Source organism: Anoplolepis gracilipes, chromosome 17 (genome assembly GCF_047496725.1).
Source record: "Anoplolepis gracilipes chromosome 17, ASM4749672v1, whole genome shotgun sequence".
NCBI lineage: Eukaryota > Metazoa > Arthropoda > Insecta > Hymenoptera > Formicidae > Anoplolepis > Anoplolepis gracilipes.
In genome coordinates, this window is record NC_132986.1 from 7,149,593 (window position 1) to 7,172,123 (window position 22,531).

Here is a 22,531-nt window from a genome sequence, read left to right on the forward strand (position 1 = left end):
GCACAAACAATAAACGCGCGTAGCATAGGACAGCAGAAAGAAAAAGGTCGAAAGTCACACAGATTCGTACAAAATAGTTTCACACATTTGATATATAGCGTGGTTATAGTTTCATGTCAACGGATAGAAAAGTTGACATTGTAGCTTGTAGCGAATGTGCAATTGCATTTTGTTTGCGTTAGAAAACGTGTCAGGTCGACCGTTCTGTGGCTGACGATGAGCCTGAAAATTGCGATGGCCTATGTCTTTTTTTTTATTACCTGCTAAATGGAGAGAGAAATATGTGTCGGATGAAAATTGAAATATATAACTAATCCCGTACACACACACACACACACGCATACATCATTTTAATTGACTAAATGAATATTTAGAAGAATGGGTGAAAGGTGAAAATTCTATGTGTGCGGTCTGTAAAATATCTTTATGAAAATTTATACGCAGATTCGTTGAAATTAATTCTGCACGTCGCGCTCTCTTCTTAAATAAAATATTAAAATATCAATAATATTCAAGTCATTAATCTGAAGATGGAAAATAATTAATCTCTCGTTACATACGATTAAATTTTTAGCAGTGGATTCAATTTTAAACTATTTAAATGAGACTTGTATTATATTGTTATTCAATTTTAAATAAACTTAATTTTATAAAATTTCAGGCTGACATTTAATTAAGAAAATGTATACAAAGCATTACAAAGCCATGATATCATTTAATTAAATTTTTAAATAAAGGAATTTAAAGCAAGATATTTGTAAAGAAGAAAATACATGATTTAGTACATTCTATAATTAATATTAACATCAATAGTTTGTCAGGGATTTAAAATGTCTCGAAAAGTACAATAAGTCCACCGAGAGCAATTTGCGAGATTTTCTGCTATGTTTGGACGTGCATGTTTTTTTATTTAGATCCAACTGGATTCTCCGCTCTTGCTTTTCTCACTGTGGCTCAGGCCAAAACGGACAAACTGTTCGCGTAGTCTCGGTATAGTCCCGAAAGTTTTTAACGTCGCGACAAGCGGAGCGATAAAGCCGCTACAAAATAGGATTTGAAAAAGGTAGAAGGTTCAAGGATTTGAACGAGAGGCGCTTTTGTTAGCGCGCACGTAATGCATTGTTCCTAATCTGCTGCCGAGCTCTATCGTTTTATGCACGTACGCATTGTTTTCCTAGTAAGAGAAAGAGAAGCGCAAGGTTTCGTGCAGAATTTTTAACAGCAGGGTTATCTTCAAAAATAAAGAGGGATAATCTAATTTTTATCGTATCTTCATATATTTGTCGAAAATTTGTCAGGTGAGTGAGTAGCTAGTAGTGAGTAGCGAAATAAAAATCTGAGTATACATATTTGACAAGTGACTACGAAAAATAAAGTTGTATATTATACGATTCGCATAATAAAATACGATACTGACGAAACATGTGACACGACTCTTGTGAGTTGTATCGTATAATCCACTGATAAAAATCGGATGACATTGGTTTTTGTCGTTTGCCTTTGGACGACGAAGGCCTTATTTTTTATACACGTCCTTTTATATTTTAATTTCTCGCGCAGGAAACATAATCAGACGCAGCAGACCGAGGATTTCGTGCACTATCGCGTTTTGCATTCGCTAAGGCTGTCGCATTCAAAATCGCGGATATGCAACAATGCCGTTCACTCTGATTCAATGTGCAACGAACCCTTTTTGTCGCTATTTTTTTTGTAACCTTCAAGAGAACAATAGACAAACTCTTAAATTACATTGAAACTGTTCCTTTTTCATATTCTCTGTGCATGTGTTCCTCGAATGACAATCTCTTTGCAAAATGTTTCCTTTCGCAGAAACAAATTTACTCGGAATCTTATTCGAAGAAACACAAGTATAATTTTAAAACAAGAAATCACAAAATATTCTTTGATAAAAAAATGGAAAACTTTTTATTTATTACATAGTATTATTTTATTTTACGTCAGTACAAAAAAGCAATAAATATAGGCAGTAAAATATAAAAGAGTAAAAAAAGCAATATAAAATCGAAAACGTGAAATGGCTGTCGAAACCAAGTCCATTAATAATAATCCATTAAACCTTCGTGTGTTCTAGATAATCGTGTCATAAATCATGAATTTTTTTTATTAGGTAGGCTATCCTGAGTGCACAAGTCGAATGTGACTTATAATCAGCTGATATTTTTAGACTATGGAAAATATCTGCATTATAATTTCATAGACCTCGATGTTGATATATCACGACGAAATGTTTTATCTATATATTTGTCACCAAATTGCTCGATTTATTTCGCAATCATTTCGCATCAATTGGCGAACCAATCAGCGCGGCGGTTGAGGCCGGCACGTCAGCAACCAATCACGCGCATTCCTTCGTCGGCTTTAACCGGCGAGCGGCGCTTGAGCGCCAGTTCAGAGTTCAGTTTGCGCCGAGACTCCACAGAGTGAGGAGTGTTTCGCCAACATTCGTGCGTTTCCTCGGTGATTTTCTCTAATATACACTTTTTCATTGCGTTGATCAAGCGAGAGTTACACGCTCGATAATTGAAATAAAAAACGTGACGCGATTTGCAAATCGACGTTTGCGGAAGTGACGTTTGAATTGGACTCGCATGCGGCGAGAACGCCGCCTTGACATTGACTATATGGAAAAAAAGGGTAAGATGGACGAGTGTTGATATTTTCTGATCTGGTTATATAAATAGCACGTGGTAAATTTTTCTAGAATCTGATCTCTGTTATAACAGTTTTGTTATAATAATATAATAATCTCTTATTTTTATATAAATTGAGTAAAAGACATTTTAGTTAATATATATTTCAATATTAAAGAATTGTTGAAATCTTTACTAAGAGGGAATCTGTTTTAAATTCATGAAAAATCTTTGTATGAAATATACATGTGGTAACTTACATACTAACAATTCATGATTACGATGTCAATAAGAGAAATAATATCAACAATCGTGCCTTCTGTTTCAAAACAAAAACGCTTTATTTATGATTTCATAAGAGACTCGGAAAGTTCGGGGATAGATCGCGTGGTTTATTCTTGTACGAAAGGACGTTAAAGTAGTGCGGCTGCTGCAATCCAGTGAATGCTGAGTAAGAGGCCGTTGTAGAGTTCCAGGAGGGGCAGAGAAAGCTGTGAATACAAAACCGGTTGCATTGAGAAGGTCAGTTACTGTATCAACATTGCCGTCCGGATATAGTCTTTATTTCGGTCACGCCAAGTGTTCCTTTTCCTAGAATACTATACTCTGAAATCTCTTTACAGCACCTCAATCGAGTTTGTCAAATAAAGCGAATTCTTCAAATACTGCATCGAATAAAATTCGATTTCTTGTGCACGTTTTACAAGTTATAATTATATGTTATAAATTTAACAGTGTTTTATTTATGTTATAGAAAATGTCCCGTGTGCACGTTTTAAAAGTTATATATTTATATGTTATAAATTTAATAACGTAATTATTTTTATAAAGTCTCACAGAATTATATCGGATATTTTAATCATAGAGCCTATATGATGAAATTATATGTAACAAAGAAAAAAGTTATCATAGGTTTTAACAAAATTTTAATATGTCGCATTGTGTATTATTTAATATTTATATTGGGTATATTTTAATATTAGTAATTGTGATTCTCTTTTCTTTCTTTCTTTTTCTTTATTAATTTTATTGATTTTATTTTTATTCAAAAAGATATCTTTCATAATTGCCAATCGAAAATTATTGTAATACGAAAATTATTATAAATAAAACATACAATAAAAGAGCAATAAAGAACAAGATATATTGAGGTAAATAGTAAAAGAAGGAAAAGTTTAAACCACATTAAAATCGTGAGAAAAGTTTAAACCACATTAAAAACGTGGACACGAAATTCTTGCGTTATCATATGACATAGCAAGACGTATGTATGTGTGGTATTCTAGGATCAATAGACGAAGAAAAGAGGAGGACGAGTCGACCTAAAGGAAGGCTTCGACGGATCTCGTTTGAAAGGCCAAGGCTGCCGCTTACGCCGAACTGCGAGAGAAGGAAAGAGAGAAAAGACGAATGAGAGATAGAGATCAGAATAGAGAAAGAGAGCAAAAGAGAAAGATGAGCTATCTGACACGTGCACGAACTCTGAAGAATCGTAAGCTTGAGCGTTGCTGAAAGAGAGAAGGAGAAAGAAAGGCGAGAAAGCGAGAAAGGTAAGGGATTACATAAGATGTTCTCGTGCGAGAACGAGAATTGAAGGGGAACTGCCGCTTCTCAGAATGTAGCCGATAGATTTGTAATGAATTACGTAGCGTCTAGCACGTTTTATAAGTGCTTGTCTTTTAACCTTTTCGAGGAAAACAACCTGAATTTTTAAAATTACGATTTTTTTAAATTGAATATTAAATTAATATCTCTATTTTTTGTATGAATAATTTTGACATATTTTATATTTTGACGTTTAATTGACGTTTCAGCACATCTAATGTTTAATAAATTTTTACTGGATTATTGAATTAAATAATTTTTATAATTTCTCTTTGTTATTTCTACGATATATTTCTTATGTAATTTATATATATGTATATACAATATACATATGTAGCCACACATATCCTATTATAAATTGTCGGCTATATCGGCAATAACTGGCACTAATCCTAATTAACTGAATCTCATTTCGCTGTATTACACATAGAGATGTAATATACAAAGGATAGCGAATTACTAATCTAGGATTAGTTATCATATAGATCTGGCCAATCGAGTCTAAATAGATATTATTAATCTTCTATCGACAGTGAACAACTGGGGAAGTTTCTAGGTGTAGTATAGTGAAGTTGTAATTGTCGAATATTATTTAAATATTATCATTTAATTAGTATATTGATCTGTATTTAAGGGGTATTTATTAATAATCCCGTTGATTGCGTTTTAATCGCGAAAATCTCTTTAGTTTTGAAAACCTGGCATTTCTAATAATACATATAACGTGCATATTATTAATTGATTGTCAATTATTATTATCCGTTATTTTTATTTTATTAGATATATTCGTTTATATATACATATATATATATTTATTTATATTGAAATATCTATTTATGAAAATCTCTCTCTTTATATGTTTATAATTCGAAAAATGCTCGAAACAAACCGTGTGTCTCAATTTGATCTCTCTCACATTGTCACAGTTGATAGAGAAAAGGTATGATTCTTGATACACACATATACACCGAATATTCGTTCGCACATACCAAAAATAACATACTCTCGAGAGATTTGTTTGCAAATGGGCTGCGAGTATATACATTCGTTGCGATCGGTAGCCCCGTGCGATTACTTAACGCGCCAGATGTTTACCGGGCCATTCCGCTCTACATGGTGCCGCATTAGTAATTTCGTGGATCGCGATGAGAGAGAGCGAATTTTGCTCGATATATTTGAAAGCTCACCCTGTATAGTTGTGAAACCCCGGCAAATTACATGCCTCGGTATATTATGGTTAGTTTCATTCGGCTTTTATGTAAGCACGATGAGTAAGTGAATCAGGAAAAAGGAAAAGGGGATCAGAGAGAGAAAAAGATGGATAGAGGCTACGAAGAATTTGCACAAAATCAGAGTCCATGTTTAGTCAGCAGGTATCTTTGACGCTCTGGCAGAATATCATATTTTCGAAATGATATCGCTATTAAGATATCGCATGTCATATCACATTTATATTAGCGAATTAAATACAATATCATGATAATCCTTTGTTATATTCGCCGAATTTTGACGTCTTTAACAGTAATAATATTATTTTGTTTCTAGTGAAACGCATTTTGTATTTTGTCGCATGTTATTTTATCAAGTTTTATGTAAATAGCTAACAATTATTAAGTAGTACAGTTTGTCTTATTCATCGATCTGTTTCTCTTTCATTCATTACTCTTAATTTCATCTAATTATCCTGCATTATTCTTCTACATGAATTTTCTCGAACAAAATTAAATATTTATCGTCTAGCAATTAAACATACCTACTAAAAAATAAATTATGGACGATCTTGTACGGACTTGTATTTGTTACTCTCTAAATTTTTTAGAGTCGAATCTGACTTCAAGCAATAATGAAAATACTGCCAGTCGAAGTAGAGTGAAATTTCAATTTTTCGAAAAAGTGAAATTATTCGCTTTTTATTGGATTTATCCTTCACCCTAAAAAGAGTGACATTTTACTGTTTTTTTATAATATGTACGTTGTCGCCTATGCTGCGCTATTCTAACTTAAAAGTGACATACGGAAAGAACGCAGGCGATTTCACTTTAAATTGGAGTGAAGTTTCGAGTGTTAATTTCAGGAGTGGACTTCACTTTAAAAATAAGAGTGAAATTTTTCACTTTTTGTCTTAGAGTGAATAAATTCACTCTATTGAAGTGAATGTTTACTCCACATGGAGTTAACTGGTCAGTGACTCCATGATTAGAGTGAAAATTTCACTCTAAAAAATTTAGAGAGTATGTGACATACATACACTCAACTCGACGCAGATCAAGTTTGCCTAATTGACAGATAACACTATCGTCAGAGAAGTCGTCTATTAAGATAAAAGCTGACAGATCATGTCGCATTACCATTAACCTGCTGTCATGTTGACTGGTAGAATGACACTCGTCGCGCTTATCTCGATCTCCGTGATATATCTGACTCACAGCAGTATTATCTTACTTCTTTTTATTGATTAATGCTGTCCCTTATCAATTAAAATGCATTTAAAAAATAGAGATATCAGAAAAATGAGAAAAAAGCATACAATAAAAAATATACAAAATAAGAAACAAGAAAAATATATATAGATAAGATAAAAACATGATGAGAAATCAAAGAAATATCGTATTCTATTTAAATATATATATTCGTTTTTCTTTATGTTTTTTCCAAACTTTTTGATGCGATATTAAATTTCTGCACATAATAATCTTTTATTTATTATTTTAAGTTATTTTAATATTTATGAATTTTACTTATCTTCGATAAATCAAATTGCATGATGAAATTATAACATTGCTTCAAGGTTTCTTAGTTCTCGAGATATCTGTTAGTTTGGTTTATTTTAAATTTAAAAGATATTTTATTAATGTGAAATATAGATTTTGAGTGAAATATTTATTTATTTGAGACGAAACTAAATAATTGCGAAACCTGTATCTTTTTTCCCCTGATGAGACACGTCGAAAATAACGATATACTATACATATATGTCGGTACTGATAATCGTTCCGTGTAAATGGACCGCAACGCAGGCGCTCATCGCGCTGTCATAAATTGTGACGCCCCTAACTAACGTCAGCGTGAAAACTGTTGTCGCGTCGTACGTGCGATAATTGAAAGTGCAACGGGTAAAGTCATCGCTTTGTCTGTAAATTATTTTTTATCACAAAATGTGTTGTTTCCACGGTGATATTACCGGTTGACACTGATGTCTGGTGTTTCTCGAAGCGCGTGTTATCGTTGAAATATACGAGCATATTTTGGTAGACGCGAGAAATATTCAATCATTTCTTTATTTTTTTGAATATCGTATTTTTATCTATCATATCATTTTATTGCGAAACAGAGCACAAAATGACTGTATTTCATGATATTAAAAGATAATTAAATTGCGGAGGTTGACATTTAAATTAAAATAAAATTTTAGACAAAGAGAGTCGACTTTAAATTTAAAGATCTCTCTTAATGTTATATGTTCCAAAACTTGTTTTTATACATACAAATATACTTTGCACAATTTTGCTCAACTTTATTTTTAGATAATGAATTTCTATTATAATATTGAAATAGTAACTTAAAATACAATTTTACAAATGACAGAAAGTTTTTAATGGATTGCTTCGTAAAACATGATTGCTGATAGTACATAATAGAGAAAAATATTTGTACGTGCGTTACACAAATAAACACACATTGACACACGCATTCATCAAACAAAAAGGCTGTTTCTATCAAAACCAATTATTTCGTGGCGGATATTTTGTGTACGTTTGAAGAGGTATCGAGTGTATTTAATAGTTGCAATTGATTTATTTCTCACTATTATCGTGTTTTATGTGTATTAAAGTCACGTGCTCACTCAAACGATTGCGATTTATGCTTTTCATTGCGCTCACTCGATCCGCGAGAGAGGACGATCGTCGTTTACTATTCAACCATGCGCTCGTTCCCTATTATATCATGAATGTGTTGAGGAAAATGTCTTATGGGATTTACATCCATTCATCGACGATGACCAAATTGCGCATTGTGTCATTTTATTAGCTCGCCTAGATAAATGAGTTACGTTCCTTATACATACTGTCATTTCGACGCAATTTTATACTGTCGAGGAATAAGGTCTGCTGGAGATGACATTTAGCGCAAAAAATAAGTATTTCTTCTCCATTTAACAGAAATTTTATAGTTACATCATTTTATCAATACATTTTTTATTGAGAAGAAAATAATTTGATATTTTAAAGATCATAAATTGTTGAACTATAAATTGATCCTGTGAACTTGGTTTTTTCTTAATCAAAAATTCTAATGTTTAGTTTTTAATTTTAATTAAATTTCCAATTAAATTTTCATTAAAAGGTTCTGTGGGAGTTTACAATTACAATAACTGAAATTGAAAATAAATCTTGTAGCTTTGAGATTTAATATATTTTCTTTAATTCTTATTTTATCATAATTTTAAATGTTGAATGGTCCTGTATATAAACACACGTTTATACGACATCGCGTAGATATCGGCATTCGTGTATTAAATAATGTTCTTTGATATTCTATATAAAATTCCTTGATATTTTATATAAAGTTTAGAGGAATAACGCTGCTATCTTTCGATAAAGAAATTCTTGTATAGTTTACTTTGTGATCGAATCTCACTCTCGTACAGCCTCGAATTACATTGTACCTCGATTTCGAACAGAATGGCACGATCGCGATCGTTATTCCGCATACGGGCACACTTTATCACGGCTCGCTTACGACGGCAGGCGCGTGTTTAATCGCATCCGCCGGCTGTACAGATCGCGGATTGTTATCGAACCAATTACGTCCCATCGACGGCCGTTTTAAATCGCCTACGATGACGATGACGTCGACATTCGCGCGGCAATGGTACCTGCCCTGCCGCCTTGCACTTATATGACCGCATTATTTCCGCTCACTCCCACGCGTGTATATCGTGCGTTCAGTTTGTCACGAAAAAGGAAATGCAGCAATAATGCTTTATATATTTATTGATATGTAATAATGACTTAATTTTTTATACTTATTTTACGATAAAAATAAAAGTAATAAATTGAATAAATTAAAAGTAAATATTGGTCAATCTGAGTCTGTAATTTAGACAAATTACTATGTAATTGTTATATAAGATGTACATTGAAAATTGAAGAATAGATATTTTAAAATGGAATAGAGAAGTAAATTTCTCATTTTATTGCGAAATATTGGGTTAAAATGTTTGTACTCGTTTTCCATTCATTTTTATTCATTATTCGGCCTGTACAGCAAATGAGCTCTTTTCTCGCCTTTCCAATGTATAGATTATGTGAAAAGGAATATATTGAAAATAAAGCACGCTTCTCAGTCCCAGAGTTTCAGTGCACGCGCTTCGTAGTTAAAAAATATGCCTGAAGTTTCCAGCCGACGATGTAAGCCAGCACATACTATATTCTATGTACGTTCACTTTATTTATGTGAGCGCTACGCGCTCTTAGGGGATTTGTAGGCGAGAATAAATAACCATTCTAGCCTATTTCTTATTACCTCCGGGTTTATAATTGTCGTTTATTTTATGTTAGCTCGAGGGACGCCACCTTGTAATCTCTAGGGAGAATCGATAAAATATATTATTGTTTATTTTATTGTGAATCTACCTATTAAATTACTAACTTTTCTCTATAAAAAAATAACTATTATATATGTCACGTATCCAATTCTCAATTAATTGCTCTATAAAATTCATTAAATAAAAAATTATAGACGCCTACAATTTTTTAAAATTATTTCTAAAATATTTTCCATACACATTTCTTGATTAGATAAAAATTATAATTTTTAATTTTTTATTTTACAATTTTTACGGATTTCTCGAATTTCATTATACTATTAGACGAGATATATCTAGAATTTTACTTTCTAGAATTTCTCTACAGTTTGATCTCTGATATTTTTTATGTATTCGTCCAGTAATTGCCTCAAAGAAAGTTCTAATTATTGTATGCAGACATATCTATTTATATCTATGAGTTAATGACACTGTTGGTATGTAACCAGTTGGTCGTCTTTAAAGGGAAATAGTCTTGTATATCGCGAAAATTTTTCTGTAATTTTAGCATGAAGATTTCAAAAATCATTAATGCTTTTGCTCGTTCTTTGCAACGAAATTTACTTAGTTGATCACTGACATTCCCAGCGGGGGAAAATTTATGATAAACTATTGGTATGCATATAGAAATTACACTTAGCATATCTTAAGATAGTATGACGCATACTTTTAAAGAAACGTAGTAAAATGAGTACGATTTTATGATTTTACATATTTTTATCTCTGGCTGGTAGAACACGAATATATACAACTAAGGAAAAAATAAATGTATTTATCTAAAAAATTTCTGATTTTCTTTTTAAATGGCGCAATGTTAACCACTCAATATAAGTATATATGTATATATAATAATATACTAAAAATTTCACTTGATTTTAATTTAATAATAAAACGTACAAATAATTTATAGTAAGTAAAATACAATAGAACACAAAATTATAATGAAACGACAATGACTCTGAAATTAATAGAAAAGTAAAAGTAAAGTTAGATTATTTTCTTGCGACTTTTAAAAATCTTGCAGTTTTTATTCAGTCAATGTGAATAAATATAAACTATAAAAAATAGCTTTGCATATATCAAAAAAGTGAAATTTAACGTAATCTGTTACTTCCGTGCTTACTGCTGTTTTCTGAAATATTTTAGATATAATCTATTTTTAATCTATTTTTTATATACAATAGTTTTTTGTTTTACGTGGAAAAAAAAAAGATTTGGTTAACAGTAAAACGTTACACTGCAAAAGGATTAGTGAGTATGATAGAAAAAAAATTCAGGTCTGTGTACAGGATACAAATTGCACGCAATTGGATCGAGCGCTGTCGGAGTAACAATTTCACGCGCGCGCACACACACACACACACACACACACACATGCACCAAAATTCCTAAAAAATTAATCCTTAGTAAATACGATTTTATATATTATGTAGGAATATTATCTTATAGATTTTACATAAAAATATTTTTTTTAAATAATTTTATAAGTTTGAGGATACTTTAATTAATAATTTTTCTTTGGTATATAATTGATGAGTAGTGAGCAAAATTTAATTATTCTAACAAAGAATAAATTGCAAAATTATCAATTTTTTATTAAATTATTGCAACTTTCTTTCGATATATTAGTATTAACTTCTTGTCATTACTAATGTTAATATTAAAAATATTGTTAAGGAAGTCTTTTTAAAAGAATTAAGGAAATTTTACAAGTTTATTTCAAATAAAAAAATAAAATATATATATATATATATATGTGTGTGTGTATAAAAATATTTGTGGAAAATATTTTCAAATATTTCAAAACATCCAATTTTGTACTGCGCTATCTTGTTTTTCCTAAATTCTATTTTCGTAGGAAATTCATGCGATATTTGTATTCTATTTTAGATAAACAATGCATCGATTTATTCATTTGTGTAATTGCAATTGATCAAAGAAACTTTGCGATATTACATTTTCTAAGATCAATATAGTCTATTATTGCCCTTTGTCCGTGATTGAATATCTGTGTTAATTGGCATCGTGATTTGATGTGCGAAATTGTGTATATAAAGGCACTACGATAAAAAATTTATAAAATAATTGGAAAAAAGGAGACAAAGAAAGAGTGTGTATGTATGCGTGTGTTTGGGTTTTAAAATCTTGTTAAAATTGACAGACGCAAAATTCGTTAAGTCTAAAAATTATAAAACATAAAATGCATTTGTGACGATTTTTGCATTCGAATTGAAACTTCTTTCCATTTAAATAAGAGTTATTTAACCATATAACTTCATACTGCGCATTTTTCATCATTGCAACGCGAGGCATGCGCCATCGCAAAATTCATTAAGTACGCCGGGTACTTTAACGTAAACATTCTTGTATACATTCGTTTCTTTGTTAATGTATGTTCTCTTTGTCCAACTCTGGAAAAATATTACATTCGTGTAGAGGATTATTCTGCCAAATAATGGAAATTTTTTTTTTTTTCTAAATGAAAAGCTTACTTTTTAATTACGGACATGTGAGAATTTTTAAAAATAAAACTTTTTTTAGCGACCAATTTTAATTTATGCTTATGGTAAAAGTTAAGACAGTTTTTTTATATACATATATATTTATTTTCTGTGCACGAATGCAGGTTAAGTAAGAGATTTAAAGTTTCTTTAATGTTATTAAATATTCATATTAGATATTTAACTGCGATATCTTATACTTTGCAATATAGCTCTTATATAACATATAAAAGTTATATTGCAAAATATTTTAATTTTTTAAAATAATGTCTATAAATAGATTTTCAGATTTTTTTCTGTTCTCCACTTTCCTAACAGTTCATTAAAGTTTATAAATGCTCGGTCGTTCGTTCGTTTAAAAAATACAACTGACATTTATGACTTTGTAAACATAAAATTCATTAATAGAGTAATATACATATATTATTATAATGTTACTTTATTCAATATTATTATATTTTATTACATACTATTCTTTCCTTCTATATATTTTACATATATTATTCTTATGCACTTTACTAGACAAAATATGTATTTTAGAATAATGTCTAAAAATTATATACGTATAAAATTTATCAAATAATTCGATTACTGTCGCTTGCAATCGTAACTAGATATCATACACTTCATATCGCACTAATTTGACAATGTAGATTTCCAGTGCGATATACATACATACATATATAAATAATATTGTGATATTCGTATTGCGCAAGGCGAGCGCACTGACTGGGATTGCGCAATGTGAGCGCGGGGCTGACACGTGCCGAGGCAGACGAGTTGGAGAATCGATCCGCGTTTAATCTCATGTTGCGAGAGAACTGGTTGCCGCGACGGGGAAACTGGACATGGCATCGTATGTGCGTACATACATGTACGAACCGTCATTGTAGATGCATTCGAAATAGTATAGAAGCAAGTCAGCTGCGTAACTTGTACATAACATGAATATACTTAGGTCGTCACATGTAGACACCCATTGACCATAAACTACATTTTTTGTATGTTGGAATAATTCCAATAACGGCCTAATTAATTCGACAATTGTACGAAAATTATTTATATCGGTACGATTGAACATTCTCTTTTTGCGCATGAAGCGTAAATAAAAAATTAATTAAAAGCCTAAATGAAAAATTTTTAATCTATACAGTTAGCAGAGCAGGATTATTGTTAAAAATATATTTCCGGCAAACGTTATTCTATATTGGACCATGTGAAATATTTTTATCAGTTTTAAATAATTTCAGAAAAATAAGTTATGTATATGTATACGTTAAAATTTTGAAAATTTTTAACAATCTTTCTCTTTTTACAATAATTCTTCTTTTATTTTCATATATTTTTATATAATTTATTTTATATTTTTTAAATGTATGTGTTTGTGTGAATTTTAAAACTGGAAAAGATTAATAATATATTCTTAGTTTCATATATCTCGAATATACTGATGTCCATTAATTTCAAGTTAATAAAGAAATTTCAGAATTAGAGGCGAACATGATTCCGAATGACCCTCGGAGTATTAATTAGACGACACTTTTACAACTAGAAACACGATATCGAGATAGTTTACTAGTTAAAATTAAGTGGACACTGTTATCTAAACTCCTCCCGTAAATATTAAACTCGCGATGCACACGCGATCCGTGTGTCTGCAAAATAGCCCTGTAGTCATCATATATACATCGTATACGTGTTGAAGGCGTTATTTACAATGCGCGATTATATCCGGCTCAGTTTCGTGCCGTCTGCCACCGCGTTTGTGCGCACGTAATGCGATAATTCGCGTTATTACATGTTGCTGAGTTCGTCCGTAATCGCCATTAAATGGCTATAAATGTTACGAGAGCCTATCTGATACTTATCTGTTTTATTGTACATAGACACGTAGGTATATAAAAATGACAACTGCAAAGGCTAAACTCCACAATCAGTTTTTTTTATCTGAGAAATATATTCGTGTAAATTTAAAAAGTTTATTCCTTTTTCAAGAAAGTATAGACCAAAAATTATTTTTATTTTTAATATTTATTTTTAATAAAATCGGATAAATAAAAAATTGTACTTTTTAGTTTAGTAGAAATTGTACAAGAATAAACCCTATTTCGGGACACCACGTATACTCGAGAATGGCTAGTGTGCACGAAACTAACTTTTATCGCGAAGATGACATATGATTGTTCCGCTGCATGTAAATGTCAGGGGATGCTACCATCTGACAGGTCGCTGCTTCGCGATGCAGTTATCTGCTCTATCGGGAATGCGCTTCTTCCGTTATCCATGAAGGGATATACAGAGTGATCCAAATCTAGCGGACCGTTTCTACTCAATTAATTAAAAATTGTTTTATTTGCAAAATTTAACGATACAGTATCTCTTTGATAATCTATTACCTTTATATTATTTGTGAAATAATAACTACTGATATTTTGGTGTTTTAATAAATGTCAAAATATAATTTTATTTAAGTTTATTCAATTAATAATTTATATTATTAATTATATTTATGCACTTTTTTTCTCAGCATTTATATTTTAAAAACTATTTATTCCGCAATGTTTTTATTGCGACAAACATTGATTTTTAATAGGTCGGAGGAGTAATAGGTGAATCGTTAAGTCTGGACACCCTGTGTAGTCGATTGGTTTTGAGAAAATCAATCGATTTGTGACTTGGAACCGGTCCAACATTCGTGACACAGCGGAAGCTGTTCTTCTATATAAGCGATGCCTCTCGCGAGTTTTCGCATACCATCGACCGAATAGCGGAAGCTGCGGATAAAGCGGACGAGAACTCGATTTTGTTGAGCGCTGCTGAGTCGTACCCAAGGGCGGTCTCCAATGTATACGGTGTCCTGGAGATGAATTAAACAAGTCGAACGTATAAAACAAATCTAATTTAAAATAATATATAGAGAAGTTAAAATAAGTATTAAACATTAAAGATAAAATATTAAGCAATTGTTAATATAAAATACTATGACCTATATTAATTAATATAGCGATGAATAGATATGAATAAATAGAATGCTGATAGATATTACTAGATTTAAGAATAAGAACTTGTTTTTAAGAATTTTCACGCAAATATATCGCTCCAGTCGTTTCAGTACAAAGGTATTTACTGCTATTTTAACAACGTTAATAATTTAATAATGTATTAATGAATACATTATTACTGACAAAGTGTGAGATTAAAAAATGATTTTGACATTACCGTATTTTATGGAAAAAGAAATGGATTCTTATTAATACAAAAAAAAAACCACAAATGAATGAATAAATATGAAAAAATAAATAAAAAAAATTCTTCGGAAAGTTCTTAAATTTTCTGTCGGATATATTTCATCTGCAGTAGTATTCGTGCAAAATAATTCTTGGGGGCGGTTCGCGTTTCTCGTATTATCACTCCGAAGGAGCGAGTTTTAGGAGCGTCTGAGAACGTAACGGAGATCGTCTCTCCTTTGGTTAGCTTCTCTCTATTCCAGAGAAAGAGAGTGAGAAAGCTCGGAGATCGTAGATCTCGTTTTTGGCTTGATTACGCGATAAAACACGTCGTGAACGAAGGGGCGAGCGAATATCTCCTCTGCGCTTGAAATCGAGCGTCATGAATAAAGCGCGTCGAAACGACTTCGCGAATCGAATTTCCTGTCCGAGCTTCGTTTGTTTATTACGTGTCATTCTCCCCCTTCGGTCGTCTATTAAATCTACGTCAATATAAAAAAACGCTATATTAGCTTTCTCTCGCATTTTTCTTTCTTTATTCTCAAAATATCGTCAAATCGAAATAGATCCTAAATCACGAATCGCACGCATAATTTTGATAAATTGTAACGGAATTTTATAGAGATAAAAATTATTAAAAATTTTTATGTAAGATATACTTCAATATGATGAATGAGATGTATTTATTTTTTATTTTCTTTTTATTAAAAAAAGATCTCTATTCTTTTATAATCCTTTGATTCTATTCTTAAATTTTTTAAGAATTGATATGTTTCGGATGATCTAAAAACATGTTTTTTTTCTATTTCTTATATTTTTCTAAACATGATTAAGCGGATAGATTAAAAGTTGGGCATATTTAAACTTTTGTGCAGTTACCAAAAATCGAATTTGATTCCTACTTGATACTCTATGTATTTGCAATGTCCAACGTTTAATTGAATCTGCCTACGACAAGGGACGCGATTACATCGCCCAATAGAACGTTCTCGTGTTTCATGAGAGGATCGCATTAGTCCGGACTACGTGTATGTACTCTAGAGATACGCAAATAACATTTTTTTAAAGCGAAATAGATTAAACTTTGACTTACGAAATTTCAATTATTCATTTTTTTTATATCGTCAATTTTTATGTTATTAAATATGAAAAAATAAATGTCTATGGTTTACTGAATACTTGAAATTGAAACTTTTATAATGAAAGTAATACGGAAATTTTAATTTTCTCTTTTAATTTAAATACGTTTGTAAAAAAAAAAAAAAAAATGATAAAAAATTCTAGTGTGTGAAAAATTTTAGTTCACACTTTGTCTTTTGTTTGTAAATTTAGCAGATGTATGTGATGGCAAGCTTGTTATGTAGTTTGTCGAAACTCGAAAGTATCTTACATGAGATAAATTCGTTGACCAAGCTTCCATTGATCGTACGACACTGTACACTACCGGTACAGTAACTCGAAAATCCTATGTAAGTCTGAGAAATTTTTAACGCGTCTACTTTTCGCTGTTCAAAATGCAGGTCGTCGCGTAAACGTTACAAAGAAAAAAAAATACTGTGCATGCATTGTCATTTCCGTCCTTGCACGTCTTTTACGCGAACGCTTGTTGCACTTTAACTCTCAACCATTATTATACCACTCGCGTTGTAATAGCAATTAGTTTTATTTTACTTTATGCGAGTCATCCTTCTACAAATTTGTGATAATAAATAAAAATCACATCTTACGCAGATAAAAGATTTTATTATCAATGCCGATTCAAACATTAAGAAAATTTAATTTTGATTCAAATTTAATGATAAGAGGATTTACATATGCATCTTAATATGCGATTAACATAAATTGTTGAGAAAATACATATTCTTTCTCATTTTGAAGAAATAATCTAGAAGATTATTTCTTCAGAATGAGAAGAAATAAGAAGAATCAAGAATTTTGTTTTTTTCTTTTTCATTTTTTCAACATTTTAGTTTATTACAGTTCAAGTCATTTTTTTCGCGAACTTCTTGAATTCATCGATTGTGTGACTTATTAAAATCTTTTCTTCTTACACGCATGTACATAAGCTATTTTGTTCATGTATTACGTAGCGTTATTTTGCACGAGTCATGCCATGCAAAAGTGGCATAATAAAATCGACGATAGCGCGCATTTATAACCGTTATTTATTCGCAATTTTTTTCCCCTCTCGGTAGAAACTCCTCCGTCTGGCTCATTCTTGGACATTTTATCCGACTCATATCCGTTGTATTACATTGCATATTATTCTATGATTCGTGATTTTGCATAGTTGTGAAAAACAGCAATGTATCAATGCATAAAAAGAGTGATTCGAACTCTTGTTTCTTATAATTTAATTTTTATGTTGTAAATACATAAATGTTCTTTATTATATAAATATGTACTTTATCGAATATTTTCTATCTTTTTCTGGAATATATACATATATTACTTCAATAAGAGAATGTATTTTATGCAAATATTCTTTGTCACACCTTAAGGATAAAATGATTAGTGTTAAGATAAGAAGTTGATAGTAGAAAAAGTAATAACTTTTATCTTCTAAAAAAACCTTAACCTTGTGATATAATCAGTATAGAAGAAAAATTCTTTATCGATACTTAAGAGTATATTTATTTATATGTACTTAAGATTAACAACTCAAGATTAAGACAGGAAAATCACATGTTAAGTGTTTTATCTTGTGCTTAAATAATATTATAAATATTAGATATTTTTATATTTGCTAATTTATCTTTTTTAATTTCATTATAATTTACTATAGTTCATTTATTTCAGATAGAAGAAGGCTCTCGTCTCCTTGGATTCATGGACGGCTGATTTCTATATTAACGTGAGTACAATTTTCTTGCGATTCTTATTCTTGTAAGACTTTGTTATAGCTTTTAAATTCTTATTCAAATATAAATGAAAACTGAAACCGCACAGAAAATAGTTTTTCCTTGAAAAAAAGGAGAAATTATATATTTGAATGCCACAAGTGGCTGCTTTCTTTTTACAATTTTATATTTGTTATACAGAAAAAATTAAAAACTTTTAATTTTTTTCTGAAACCAAATGCGTTAAGATTTTTGATTGAATATCAGAAATTGCGGATCAGAGGCACCTGGTTATTTTTTATTTTTGCAATCCTTTTGGTACTATATTTATATCGAATTGGCAAGTGACTCTCACGTTTAATATCGCAAAAGTTGTCGCCAAGAAAGAACAATTGATGCGAATAAATCCTCCATAAAAATCCAATCTTCGAAGTGGCACGACAAAGTTCGTACGATCGCGACGAGTGCTTTCTTAATACCTGTTCGATGCTTTTCGTCGCGATGAGAAACCCTTTTTTCCCCTTTCTTTTACTCTACTGACGAAAATCTTTGTCCCGGAGAAAATCTAGAGTCAATTGTATAGTGTCCGATTTGGACGAATCTGCTCGTTCCAATTCCCCATTCTTTCTACGTGTAATCATCTGATTGCATTTCGATGGAGATTACCGTACATATCCTGCAAAAAATAACTAACAATGTGAACTGTTGATAACGAAAAGTTAATTTATCTGCAAATTTATCGCATGAATTCGAAAAAAACTCCTTCCTTCTTTATCAATGTCATAAATGTCATAAATGATTGCGATTATTTTTATTCGATTTATTAGATTTATCAGATTATTTTTATTCAATTTATCAGATTTATTTCTATGAATCTCTATATATCCATATCATTTATGTTATATCCATATTATTTAAAAATATGCATTTTTTTCATTAAAATAGTCTTTGGTAAAGTTTAATTATTTATATAGTCAATTTTTATATGTATATTTCGGATTTTGTGAAAAAAAATTATTTATCTTACACTTTTTCTCTATTTAATAATTCATTCTATTCTTTCTACATTTTAAGAACAAAATTTTACACGCATTTTTGCGGTCATGGTCAAGAAACCTTTTAATTTAATTTATAATTAGTATCTGACGTGATGTACAAGACAGATGTTCTTTGTTGTTACGCGTGTCACAACAAATTGAAACGCGAAATGTCGAAATATGTCGCTCGACAAAACATGCCATTGTACGCGCGTGGAATATTTTTTTTTTCACTTGCGTTTATATTGTATTTTCGCGCGAGGATTCTGCAATTTTACAGCGGTTTAGAAGCACAAATCTGGAGATTAAAGCGCGCCAACCAGCATCTGTCGCTTAACTCATTGTGAGCTTCGTATAAAGTTGTCTGTTGATAGAAAAATAAAAAAAAATTGTTTAATATTGTGCACACGAATCGCGTTCGCTTTAAAATCTTTTTTTTTTCCGCAGCAACGAAAAAACTGTATCGCGATATATTCTTTACGGTGAGAGGTGAGAGTAGATTTCACGAAAGAGAGTAAAACATCATTTGTATAATGAACGCAGCGACCCGGAAAACTTTTGTGCTATATATGCATATAAAGACCGGAAAGATAAATAATACATTACGTAATGCGTTTTGGAGATTTTCATCTTTCTGTGAACTGTATGCAGCTTTTAATTTAATCACGAAATAAAGATTATATATACGGTCGTTTTTCTTCGCGAGACAATCGTGACGCGTTCTTCCGAGCGTGAAAAAATTGCGTGCACTGCTGTGGTTCGCATTAGACTCTTTATCTACCACACGGTCTCAACACAAAAGTATTTCTATATTATACTCGTAAGCAACACATTATTGCCGTGCCGTAACTGCCTGTATGCTATGATTTTACCTGCTTTTGCAGTGCAATTGTCGTGACTGCATTCGGTAGATATGTACAATTTGCGATAATGTATCGCACCGCATTGCCACAACTATCTTCTTTCCGTGTGCACTTGTGAGGTATAACAATTTCTAAATTTGTGTCCATCGCGTTATCAAATTATTTTTTACATATATTGCATTATAAATATGCGTGAGAGAAAATATAAGTATTATAATATTAATTTAATTTAATACAATTGCATAACTCTCAGTTAAAGCTTATTTAATAAATCGTACTAATTTTATTGAATTATTTTTACATCCGATGCATTTCTATTTTTCAAAGAGCTTTTGAATCTCAAACAAGTTGTCATTAACATAAAATGAATATATCTCTTTTAGTTTGATTAATGGCTAGAAAAAAGTTGCTGCGACGCTAGTTCTGATTCATCTTATGCATTAATTACGACGACGCTATTACTAGTATATTCACCTTTGCAGAAAATTCTTGGCTGATGAAGATAAGACGCGAGATTAGCATTTTTCCGCGTGCATTCATTTGCCACGTGCAGAAAACTACCAGCGTAGCTATGCGCTCGGGGATTAACCTCTGAAAGAATAGAAAAACTTGACAATCATCTCGCGATTCTCGTGTATGTCATGAAAAGGCCACCTCCGTCGAGCATTATGCATATGCAATGACGAACGTTACCTTTAAGAATGTGGCTTCTACTCGTCACTACACCGCGTGAATGCGTCATGTGAAGGCATGTATACACACACGAGGAAATGCACTCGCTTATATTCTTGCACCGATGGACCGTAATTCATAAATAATTTATGTCGACATTGTGCGGCGGTCACGCGATCTCGATCATGTCATCCGCTTTTTGCCTCGAAACCTCGTGCTCTAGCTGCCGCTGTCCCTGTCTCGAATCTATCGAGAGCGGCATCTATCTCGGTCATTGCTGATTTATATGGGCCGGATTATGGTCATTGTGTGTTAAAATGTGGTAACCGATACTGTCGAGTGTACTGCAGAGCCGTTTTAACATTGATAGTATCAGTGGTGAGCAGTTTCGATCTTTTCTAGATACGTATATCAGGGTGAATTGAGGTACTCGTAGTTGAACAACATTTGTATGCGCATGCAGAATATAAGATATATTTTATCTTTGAATTTTTTCTAAAAATATTTGTTCAATTCTTTAATTATAAATTTTATTTCTTAATCATTTCCAATAAATTTTTCTAATAAATCACACATTAGGATAAATTAATATATGTTAATATACTTTTCTGTATAATAAAATTTAGAATATATAAATCAAGGTAAATTAAATTATAATTGAAATGGAATTATTTTAATTTAATATTTTATTATTCAATATACGTATAATATATAAATCCAAAATGTAAACATTTTACTCGCACAAAAAATCAACTACAAGTGAACAATTTTAACCCTTTGCGAATACAATGCGATGTTATCACGCTACCCACAGCGCGATATCACGGAACTCGTATTTAACAAATCAATGGTTGAAATAGAAACTGAATCGTTTCGTATCGGTATTCGTTCAAAAGCGATCAAAAGTTCACTTTCGATTGCCGGGCCGTACGTCTCATGGCAAAAAAACCACCGGCGACAGCGCGGTTCGCGTTATGGCCGTCGACCAAATTGCGAATCATCGAGCCAATGTTTATGCTACAATAACGGTAAAATGTGAAGAGCAGATTTACGGGGTAACGCGTTATCGTTTCGAGTCCTCGTAAACCTACCGCAATTTCATATTCAAGATAAGAGCTTCAATTAAGATACGCGCGCCGCTAATCACTTTCGCATTTTTACTAGCTCAGTAACACATAGATCGCAGATTGCCGATCCCCATGTTGCCAGACAGAGTTTAAATCGAATGTGCATGCATATTTCAGAGCGTTTCAATTAGTACCTGTCATAAGATTAACAAAACAATTTGATACACGTGAATAAGTTATAAAAGAATCAATTTTATATCAAATTTAACTCACGTAATCTCACGTCTCGTCTAAGTCTCTAAATAAATTCCAAAATTATTTTTATCAACAAACGATGGAGTATATATTTTTATAACGATTTCATGTTGATTCAAGAATTCAACCATGGAAAAGTTTAAATCTATAAAGGATCTAACACATGCATACACACATGCATATGAAATAGTTTATTTTTTACTATCTTGTTATATATATATATTTC

At 31.3% G+C, this 22,531-nt stretch overlaps 1 protein-coding gene across 5 annotated transcripts in view; it reads left to right on the plus strand.

Moving 5' to 3' along the window:
- LOC140675425 (beta-1,4-N-acetylgalactosaminyltransferase bre-4) overlaps window positions 1–22,531 on the plus strand; it is a 103,515-nt gene that overhangs the window by 23,294 nt on the left and 57,690 nt on the right. For 2 of the 5 annotated variants that reach the window (XM_072909901.1, XM_072909900.1), the window contains one exon: window positions 18,371–18,425. The gene's annotated coding sequence lies outside the window, so the exon portion shown is untranslated. Of the gene's footprint in view, window positions 1–2,395; window positions 2,656–3,010; window positions 3,174–3,937; window positions 4,202–18,370; window positions 18,426–22,531 lie in introns of those variants that run through there. The other 3 variants (XM_072909896.1, XM_072909898.1, XM_072909897.1) reach the window with 3 other exon arrangements.